This window comes from Theropithecus gelada, chromosome 14, assembly GCF_003255815.1.
Source record: "Theropithecus gelada isolate Dixy chromosome 14, Tgel_1.0, whole genome shotgun sequence".
In the NCBI taxonomy this organism is placed as follows: Eukaryota; Metazoa; Chordata; class Mammalia; order Primates; family Cercopithecidae; genus Theropithecus; species Theropithecus gelada.
In genome coordinates, this window is record NC_037682.1 from 119394698 (window position 1) to 119406589 (window position 11892).

Sequence of the window (11892 nt, forward strand, 5' to 3'; positions counted from 1 at the left end):
TATATAAACTCCTGAGTTCCCACATGTGGATTCACAATTTGTAAAATATTCTGGTTTTCATTAGGCTGGGAAGAAATGTGTTCCACATTTCTTTAGGATTTGAATTCTTTATAGGGAGAGGGTGGAAAAAGGAATCTATCTGAATATTGGACTTCAAAAACATAAGAACCGAATAAAGAGCTTTGCACTCCAGAGTATAATCCCAAATTACTTGGCCCGGTGATTTTAAGAAGTGAGATTAAATGTAATAATGCCTGCTTTCCTCGGGATTTGAGTTTTCTGGACAGCATTTACCACATGGGACTGGTAGAGGGTGTGATAGTGCTAATAGCAATGGTACCATTCTTAACCTTCCTATTAGATCTTCAGTTAGATACTGGCAACCCCAAGGTGTTTGTGTTTACTAACCAATGCTAGTGGTTCCAGGAAGCATTTCCGAGGATTAACGAATTACAGGCCTGATAAACCTGTTTTCCCCAATTTCATGACTTTCTAGGTCAGGAATTCTCAAACATTAATGTACCAAAGAGTCTCCTAAGTAGCTTGTGAAAGGTACAGATCCAAGCCATGCCCAAAGATGGAGTCTACATCTCAGTCTGAGATTCTGTGAGTTTATCAAACACCCTATGGATAATCTAGATGCAAATGATCTCTAAAGCTCACTTTTAATAAATGCTGTTCTAGAGATATTTCCCTACTTCATCTTCTCTCTTCTCCAAAATCATAAAGCTATTGGAGGGAGGGGGTTCAGCAATTATGCTTATTCTTGATTGTTGGACAGTAAGTCACTTCAATAGTACTCCCTATAGTACCATCATATTTAGGGGCCTTAAAAAATAAGTTAGCCTTCAGTGAAACTCAATCAGTACTTAATCAATTACTCTACCCAAGGATGATTAGCATTCTTTTTGTTCTAAGACATAAATTAGATGGAAAGTGAGAGTCGTCAGTGAAATGGATGCCTTACTACCATAAAGTCATTTGGCATTATGTATTATAATACATAAGTGTATTGTCATAAATCAATCCTATTATATTATTATATGACTATCATGTTAAATTACTATTACTATATCAAATAATTCTATATTCTTATGATAAAATTATATTCCTGCATGGTTGTGTCAAATAGCTGTCAGATGAAAATTATGAGTTATCTATCTACTATCACTAATCAATGATTTTACTATCAATAATTTGTGCTACTGGGAGATTTTATTGGAAACTATAACAAAAATAAGAGGTAGTATCTACATGTTAAAAACTGATTTGATTGTATTATGCTTTTTTAGCTCTGATTACCTGAAAGTTACAAATACATTTAGTTTTTGCCCTAATTATCCAATAATTGTCTTATTTCAATATTTTATTCTGTAATTTAATATTCTGTTCCATCTATGTTCATGACTGTCACTCTCCATAGCACATTTTTTTTTCAATGAGTAAAATTACTAACAGAAAGAGGGGACTTAATTTAACAGGAAAACAATTATGCAATAAAAGATTTATGGTCCTGCAGATGTTTCCAGCTGAAATACCAGCTGGCATTGTAGTTGTCTGTGTGGAGTGGAATCCCATAAGCCAATGAAAGGAGACAATCAGTTTTAGCTGACTCAAATTTTTTTATTTCCATTTTTCTAACACAGATGAATATGATGCAAATTGTTTGAAAATAAGAGCCTTACAGCTAAGTACATTACCATACTCTGTTGCAAAAAAAAAAAAAAAAAAAAAAACCTGGTGACGTGACAACTGTCTAGAAATACTGCCTTCTAAAGGTTGTTAAAATGTGACGGGAACCCTGTTAGTTATTTTGACTTTTGCTGCTATTGCTGGTGCCACAAATGATGGGAATGCCTCAGTTGTTATAATGTGCTTTCCTTAAAGAGTTCAAAGGTCCTTACCAATAAAAGCCATTGGGGGGCAGGTGCAGTGGCTCACGCCTGTAATCTCAACACTTTGGGAGGCCAAGGCGGGGGTGGATCACCTGAGGTCAGGAGTTCGAGACCAGCCTGACCAATATGGTGAAACCCCGTCTCTACTAAAAATTAAAAAAAAAAAAAAAGTTAGCCAGGCAGGGAGGCACGTGCCTGTAGTCCCAGCTATTTGGGAGGCTGAGACAGGAGAATTGCCTGAACCCAGGAGGCAGAGGTTGCAGTGAGCCGAGATAGGGCCACTGCACACCTGCCTGGGCAACAGAGCAAGACTCCATCTCAGAAATAGATAAATAAATAAATAAATAAGTAAGTAAGTAAGTAAATGCCATTGGGGAAAGCACATACCACATCTTTTCTCATGTCCAGGCATCGTGGGTAACATGACATGGCAGACTTCCATGATATCAATCTAAAAATGACTGGAATATGGTATCCTACACTAGATGAGTGATCTAATGTTAGCAACTCTAATAGCTCATATATACTCAGTGTTTATTATATGTCAGGCACTTTATGTTATCTAATTTTCACAAAGTTCTATGATCTATTGTTATACTAAACTCATTTTACAGATAAGGATACTGGGGACACTTAAATTTTAAATAACTTACCAGAGGTTGTATAGTCAAGACTGTACCAGAGATTCACACTCAGGTGTGATCCTGAAACCTCTGTGCTCTTAACCACTTTGCGATATTAAGTCCTTTGTTCCTTACATTTTATTAGGTTATGTTCAAGAGATATTGCAAACAATCAGAAAGTTGGAAGAGCAGAATGGCAGGTCCTTACATTGCTCAGGGTCAGTATTAACATTCACTAGGCCAGTAGACATTGCTGAGCATTTACTAAGTGCCAACTAGGAGCTCAGGATATTGATATAAGTGTTCAGAAAATAATATGACAAAGCTTAAACAAGGAATGCCCTATTATTTAGTCATTAAGAGAACAGAAGTAGTCAGACAGGTAAGTTGCTAGGAAAACTCCGCTAAACCATACTAATTTTGCTTGAAACTGGAAGACACAATCTGGTGAAGAATTGGTCTCTATGTGAAATACGCTGATCTGTGCCAAGAATCTGGTCTCTATCATGTAGCTTCAAATGATCCCACTGAAGAGAAACTCATGATGGACATTGGGGAAATTTCTCAGTGAAGACGTCTGTGTTTTTACCTTTTAAAAGTGAGTTGAATGGAATGGGGATGATGACATTTTGCAGGGTGATTTTTTTGCTCTCTCGCCATCAATACCCATTCTCATATCATTCTCTTTTAAATGAAGTAGATAAAATTTAGGCCATTTTGCTGCACACTTGGATGCATGCAATGAGCCGAGACACCATCAAAATGGAATCAGCCAAACACAGCAACAACAGTGCATGAGGGTGGAAGGTTGGGATGGATTGACATGCTTAGGAAAGCCTAGGAGACCTGCCTGAGCCACTCTCATTTCTGCAACACCTCCTGAATCATTGGAGGACTTGGGACATTCAGTGAGCTCAAAACCTGCCTTTTAGCCTTTGGGCAATGTCATGCTCGCAGGCTTGAAAAGTAGCCAGAGATCTCCCTGTCAACAGCTGACGAGGGACTTAATCCTCCTCACAGCTGCTGTTGATCCATTGCGTACAGTTTATGACAACATCTATGAGCAGGGGAGATTTTCTAATACAGCTGCCATTGTCCAGAGCTGCTCCTGAAACCCAGCGCATGCAGAGCTGGGACTCATCTCACCATATTGTCTACTCATGAAATTATTAACGACAGCCTCCTGTGGTTGGTGTTTGGCAGGGAGATCCTGTTTCACATGTGGTTGGCATATATTTGGCCAACAAACCCACAGCTCACCCCACAGATAGACATGTGATCTTAATTATCCACTGGCTGAAAGTACAATATGTCTCAGAACCTCCTCTCTAACCCATGGTTGGTTGATCCATGGACAAGGGTCTTGTTAAAAAAGAAAAAACATAGGTGTCAAGGCTGGGCAAGATTCCAAACTAAGATCATCAATAGCAAGGTTTTCTGTGAGAATATAGCTCTAACCAGTGCAAGATAGCTCAATAAGCTCATGAAAACGTTACGTTAGATTTGGAAGATTGACAAATGGAAGGCCCCAGTGTTCATTATGGCATTTGGTCGCTCAAACTCTCTCAGCATTTCTTTCAATGTCTCATTAAAGTCTCTATTCAGGGACCATCTTGAAAATGCAACGAAGAAACAAACAGAAAGCATTTATATTTTTTTCCAGCTATGTTAGAAACCACTAGGCACAGCAGGTAAAGTACTCGTTTTTCAACTGTTTTCAAATCTGTGGTCTCATTCCGCCTTGCTCCTAACAGCACCACGAGGGACTGCCACGGTTCTGTGTTTTATCTCACAGATGAATCTCACAGGATGAATCAAACATCTCAGGCACCCGTCACCACTGTTGTGAGGTTTTGAAAAGTGACACGTTACTTTCCTAATTCAATTCATATGAAAAGTTGCAGAGATAAAGTTTACCTAGTAGTCATATTAAATGAATGGAAAGCAGATAGTCCTGTGTACAAAACAGCATACTGCTGCTGGTAAGAGTCAGCAGAAAATTCTGACCCTCACCCACCACACACCGATCCCCAAGCTCCTACATATTGCCAGATCTCAGCAACTTAATATAGTTAAATTCCCTATAATACAGTAATTAAATTCCTCATAATGTATTTTTCTTTCTTTCTTCTTTAGTGCAAGTACCTAACCACGTTCTTTGCACCATATAGTTAGGACAACCTGGAATAAAGCTTGAAGGCCCCACTGAATTAAGCAAATGTAAAGCAAATTGATGCTCAGTGTCCTGGAAGAACAATGCACAAAGGCCTTCCACCTAGTTAGTTTGCATATTACCTTGGATGAAGACAGAAATCCTATAGCAAGTTGCACTGTGAATTTTAGCAAAGTATTAACTGTTAGTAGAAGATTAGCTACTAAGAAAGAAAGAAGGAACCCGGGAGGCAGAGCTTGCAGTGAGCTGAGATCCGGCCACTGCACTCCAGCCTGGGCGACACAGCAAGACTCTGTCTCAAAAAAAAAAAAAAAAAAGAAAAAGAAAAAGAAAGAAAGAAGGAAAATTCTGGAGAATATTCTAAGGCTGAGGTAGAGCCCCCCAGAAAGGAACAAACTAGGAAGGGGACTCCCATCTCTGAGGCTGGGTTTCAGAGCATGTTGTTGAGGGTGTGACGAGAGCCTGCTGGATGGGGGGAACATTTGCTGGGCTGTTCCACGCCAGAGGTGATGCCAGTTGCCAGGCCAAGGGTAGTGGGTAGAAAACAACAAGCAGGAAATACTCTACTGGGTTGGCAGCTGGCTGGTGCTTGTGGGCAGGGAATCACTGGCCTGGGTCTGGCAACCTGAACGTGCCCCACACGGCTGGCCATGGAGAAGGCTGAGAACAGACACTCCTGCAGCACTCTCCACTGGAGAAGTAGAAACATGGACACGACCCAGCTCCAGCATCACAAGCTGTCAATGAAGGTGGATCTGACGACTGTTGAGAAACAATCATCTGACTACTGTCATTGTTGGAGTTTTTGGTTTGTTTACTTGCCTGTTGTTTGCTTATTTTGGGCGAGTTGGAAAATACTCCCTGGCCCCTCCATACACACTGCTTAGATCTAGAGGATAAAATGAACCAGCTAGCAAAAAGAGGCTGAGGTCTTCTGGACAGGAAAGCATAGTATCATTTCTCATCATTACAGTCCAGGCAGACCCGTCACAATAGACCAGGTCACACCTGAGGGGCTGTGACCAAAGCCCAGGGGCAGGCAGAACATTGAAGTTTGGGGATTAAATTTACGTTGATAAAGGTGGGTGTCGAGTCTTCGCATCAGGCCCGGTCTAGACATCTATGTGTTTGAGCGGCTTTCAAGTTTCTTCAGTGTGTGGCTGACACTGGAAACGTTTCCAGTCCCTGCCTCAACATCAATAACTTCATCTTGAAGCATAAAGGCTGAGCATGGTGACTGTGAGCTACAGAGAGCTATAACCCTGAGCACAAGTTTGAGCCCCATGAATGCCCTGCGATATATGTGAGTCAGTAAGTGCACCCTGGGGAAGGTGCCATATCTTCAATGCATACACTATGCATTGAGTGTAGAGGACGGAGCTGGCTTGACCGTTCTGTCTACATCTGCCACTGGAAGTACGTACCTACCCTCATCCCAACAGGCACGCACCCCGACTCCACCTCGGGGAAGAGTAAGCCTCTAGGGTTCTTGAGACAGGAGAAGGCTTAAGAGAGAAGTAGTGCAAGTTTTTAAATAAATACAACACATTTTTTATATTTTTAATAAGAAATAAATTTACAGAGAGAAAAACTAAAGTATTTCAAAAGAACATATTATAATAGGTCTTAATTCAACCCCTTCTCCAATCCACCCAGTTTCACTCTCAAGAAACTATTGGATTATTAGAGTTTTGTTAGTGCTTCCAAAGATACGGTATGCATTATAACTACACACACACACACACACACATATTCTATATATAATATATATATTATATACAAATATATGAAATCTTATTCTGTTTCCACACAAATAGCATTCTACACACTGTTCTGTGCTTTGAGCTTTGGTTTTTTTTAAATTTTTGAGTTATACTTTAACCAACAAAGTATAAGCCATAGTGTCCTATCTCCTCACACCTTATTAAACTTTTGCTAGTCTAATAGATGAAAGATTGAATCCCTAGGTTTGAATTTTTACTTAATTTATTCAAAGTAACACTTCATATTTTTGGTTAGGTTGAATATCCATTTGTATTTTTTTTCTACTGTGACTTATCTATTTAAATTGCCTCTCATTTTCCCATTATGTTACTTCTTGATTAAGAGATGTTATTTTTCTCTGAGTTAGGAGATCAAAATTTGTTTCTCTCATTTTTTCACTTGATTAGTAACTTTATTAACTTATTTATTTTGGTGATTTTTGTCATGCAGTGATTTTTAAAATGTATTTAAATGTGTTAGTCTTTTTAGTTTTAATTCCCTAAAAAGGCCTTTGGAACCACAATATTACAATGTATTTCCATGGTTCATCTAATAATTTAGTATCTTACATTTAAATATTTAAGCCAGTTATATATTTATTTTGGCTATAATTCATGAGGTAATGTTCTAACTTTATTTTTCCCATATGAATACACAAGTCTTTTTATATAGTTGTACAAAAAAATTTCTCTTCCAGGCCGGGTGCAGTGGCTCACACTTGTAATCCCAGCATTCTGGGAGGCCAAGGCGGGCAGATCACCTGAGGTCAGGAGTTCGAGATCAGCCTGATCAACATGTTGAAACACCATCTCTACTAAAAATACAAAAATTAGCCAGGTATGGTGGTGGGTGCCTGTAATCTCAGCTACTGGGGAGGCCGAGGCAGGAGAATCACTTGAACCCCGGAGTCAGAGGTTGCAGTGAACCACGATCATGCCACTGCACTCCAGCCTGGGTGACAGAGCGAGGCTATGTCCAAAAAGAAAAAAAAAATCTCTTCCAAATCAAGTTTAATGATACTTGTCTCAATGTTGTCAGTCCTGAAAAAATCTGGGCTTTTTAAACCTTTGTTTAGTTTTTTAAAATATGCTAGACTTCATTTTGAACTTTTTCCTGAAGCTGATTATTTGAACATTTTCTTGGACTCCCAATTATGTGTATGTTGAATCTGCTTTCTCTGCCTTCTCTACATGTTGTTTTTTATCATTCATACTAAGATTATGTTAGTTTCATTTTACTGTATTTACATCTACCATTCCTGCCTTCTGTCTTATTGGAAGTGTCTTTTCTCCCTTTGTGTGCCTTATTTTTTCACACTCATTTCTGTTATGTTTACATTTTTAAATATTTGTTTTTTAAAAAATTTTTGATACTCACATTTCACGTCTTTCTAGTGTATAGTCATCTGACTCTTGTGTCATTACTTTGTATTCTTATTTTATAGATTCAATTGCTTTGTTACAGTATTTGTTTTTAAAAAAATCACGAGAAATATTTAAGATGATTTTGATCTATAGCCACATATTTCTGTTGAACATTATAAATTCACCAGTTTCTCTATATTTTGTTTGTTTTATAATGCTATTTTATAGATGTTGCACTTGTTCTTCTTAATTACTGATCTCTGAATTAAATAAGTTTTTGCCAAAACAGTTATTTGGGGGAGAGTTTTATGGTAAGTGAGGATTATTTAGATACGAGGAAGAATCTGTGTCCTGACCATGGCATTGTGAGTGAGTTTTAATCCCCAGCCAGTGAAATGTCCAGGCCTAGGGCTGATTCCAATAAGAGCCTTCTCATTTACTTCTGTCCTGAGGAAGATGCCAACTTCAACATTTTCAAATGAAAAGTCTCCTGGTGGCTTCTTGAGGAATTGATTGGAAATAAATAAAATAAATAGAGTTGTAGTATATCTTGTGTGAGTGTATAAGTCAGACTATAACTGATTCATAGGGTTTTGAAACAGGAATTGTATATTAAAATTGGCTAAAATATTTGTAACCAGCACAGTCACATTATCTCCGTAGACTGTGAAATAAAGATGTTATACTAGACCATTTAAGTGTTTCTTCTTTCCCTTACAGCATCCTAATTCACATAGCATTCTGTCGTACAATAGGAATAGTCAAGTCTCAGTTATCTAAGATACTCTTTAAAAAAAAAGTGTGCTACTTTCGTCTTGGGATATATTCTTCCATTAACAGTCAATAAACCCACAGATTAATGGAGAGACAAGAGAGAGGCTGACAAAAATAATGAAAGGTAGGCCCTTCATATTTTTAATTCACAATGAAATATTTTTTACAATAGCCAAAATCCATATCAAATAACTTTGTCTAGGATTATTTTGTGTCTGGATGATACTAAATTAGACTTTGATCTGTATCATCCTTAATCACTACCATCACTGTATCTGTCATCACTTTCTCTCCTGTCCTTAATCACTTAATCATTCTATTTCCACTAGCTTTTAATTAATAGATTAGAACCTCTAAAGTCATGATAATTGTATCTCAGATACACTACATATTGTATAAATATATATTCTATTAGTCTGTCCTCACACTGTTATAAAGAAATACCTGAGACTGGGCAATGTATATGGAAAAGCGGTTTAATTGGCTCACACTTCTTCAGGCTGTACGGGAAGCATAGCAGCTTCTGCTTCTGGGGAGGCCTCAAGAAACTTAAGAAACTTACAATCATGGCAGAAGGCAAAGCTTGAGCAGGTGACTTACATGACTGGAGGAGGAGCAAAAGAGAGAGGAAGGAGGCGCTACACACTTTTAAACAATCAGATCTCCTGAGCACTCACTCACTACCATGAAAGGAGCACCAAGAGGATGGTGCTAACCTATTCATGAGAAACCACCCCCATGATCCAATCATCTCCCACCAGACCCCACCTCCAACATTGGGTATTATAATTCAATGTGAGATTTGGGTAGGTACACAGATCCAAACCACATCATATGTGTGTATTTAATTGGGCTTTCAGAAGAGAGTAGTGATACCTAAAGCAATGACCTCTGCAAAGGAAGATAGAGTAAATTTTGAGATTGATCTTTTTGGTGGACTAGGGGAGATGGAAGGGCAGAAAGGATCATGGGGTAATCTCATTAAGCAACAGAATAACATGCAAGCAAAACAAGTCTTTAAACTTAGAACCAATTTAAATTATCCAGTTCTTTACCCACACACATTAAGCTAGGTGGTGTCAGGATTGAAAATAAAACAAAACTTTGTGTAACTCATAAAATGTAATCCATAAAGCTCCCAGAAAACAGATTCTAGTGTCTTAAGGCATGCTTCTCCAATACAATCATTCCGACACCATCACATTTATGAAATCAAACGCAGAGGAATAGGGGTACTAGGGTTTAGATATGGTTTTCTTGGCCCCACCAGGTCTCATGTTGAAATCTGATCCCCAGTGTTGGAGGTAGGGCCTAATTGGAGGTGTTTGTTCTTTGGGATGAATCAATCTTGAATGGATTGATGCCATCCTTGCAGTAATGAGTGAGTTCTCTCTCTTATTTCCTGAAAGAGTTTGCTCAAGAGCTGGGTGTTAAGAAGAGCCTGGCACATTCTCCCTCTCTTTTGATTTTTCTCTTGCCATATAATCTGCACATGCCAGCTCCCCTTGCCCTTCTGCCATGAGTGGAAGCAGCCTGAGCCCCTCACAAGAAGCAGATGCTGGCACCATGCTTCTTGTCCAACCTGCAGAACTATGAGCTAAATAAACCTCTTTTCTCTTTGAATTACCAAGCCTGAGACATTCCTTTATAGAAACACAAATAAATAAATACAGGAGGTACAAACATAAAGGGGTAGCATGAAGGAGTTATTTTGTAGTGATAGAAGAATTCTGTATTTTGATTGTGATAATGATTATATGAATCTGTATATGGGACAAAATTGCACAGAACCGCATACATACACACCTGCATGAATACATGTAAAAGTACTGAAAACTAAGATCTATAGTCCAGTTAACAGCAATGTACCAATGTCAATTTCCTTGTTTGATGTTGTACTATCATTATAATAAGATGTCATGCTTGGGAGAAGCTGGGTGAATGGTGCACGGGTTCCTAGGTACTCTTTTGCACAACACTCTGAGTCTATAATTACTCAGAAAGTTTTTTTAAGCTAAGGAAAAGTTTCTATTATTCAATTATCAACATCAACATTAACTTTCAACTGTTGACCTACATTACCACAGGGGCTCCTCAGTCCTGGTGTCAACATGTTGTTTCTTGGCATCCCCACTGTTAATCTTGAGCAGACCTCCAGACCTACTCCAAATAAGCACACCGGTTGTGTAAAACCAAGTATCCTGTTCAAGATCTTTTCCTAGTTGTCATCCTTCCCTAGTTAGATTGCCACTTGAAAGACGTTGGAAGCCACCATGAGATTGAGGATCTGTCTACTACTGGTAGTTCAGGGACCCAGACTGAACAAGACACAGAGGTCAGTTGGAGAATTATAAGGTCTTCTTAATCTTATCAAATGTTTTTCAAGGATGGCAAATTAAATTCTGTCACTAACTTGGTTTTATTTGTTTGTCAAATGTTTATTCAGTGACTTCCCAGAAAGTCCTGAAACTTGTGTAAATGATTCCTGGTTGCCCAGTGCCGACAGGATAAATTCCAAATCACTGAATCGCTCACATAAACTCTTTCACAATATTTGCCCAGTCTGCCTCTCTAGACCCATTTTTTTCTTACTCCTTTCACCATCATTCTTCTTCAGGTTACCCCTACCCCAGAGGATATGATGCATTCTATATTCATCCATGTACATTTACTTGCAGTTTCACAAATATTGCACCACCCATTGTTCCTGCTAATCACTGAGTTTGGAATGTTTCCTCTGCCATTCCTGGAATATCCCTTGTCCCAACACACACACACACATACACACACACACACACACACGTTTAAGCACAGAAAACACCTACAAATCTTTTAAGACCCAGTTCAAGAGTGCTTGCTTTGACATATTCCCTAACAAACCTTTGTGATTTAGAATGGCCACTTCTTTTCAGCTCCTCCCATTAGGAGGTAGAGACAGTTTTCCCCATTCTTGATTCTGGAATGGCCCATTTAATTGTTCTCACCAGTTGAATGCAGTAGCAGTGGCACTGTGTGACTGCCCAGTTTCCCTCAAGAGGCCTTGCAGTTTTTGTTCTCACTCTCTTGGAAAGCTCTTGCCCCTATATTAAAAACCTGGGTCAATATGCTGGAAAAGCCACATGGAGGAGAGCCAAGACACTCAGCTGCAAATTCCATGTTACTGCCAAGTATGTGAAGGAAACTTTCTTGGATCCTCTGGCTGCAGCCAAAACACCATGAGTAATCCCAAGAGATGCCAACAGAAGAACTGTGTGGCTGAGCCCAGATCCCAGAACAAAATCATGAACAATACCTTTTGT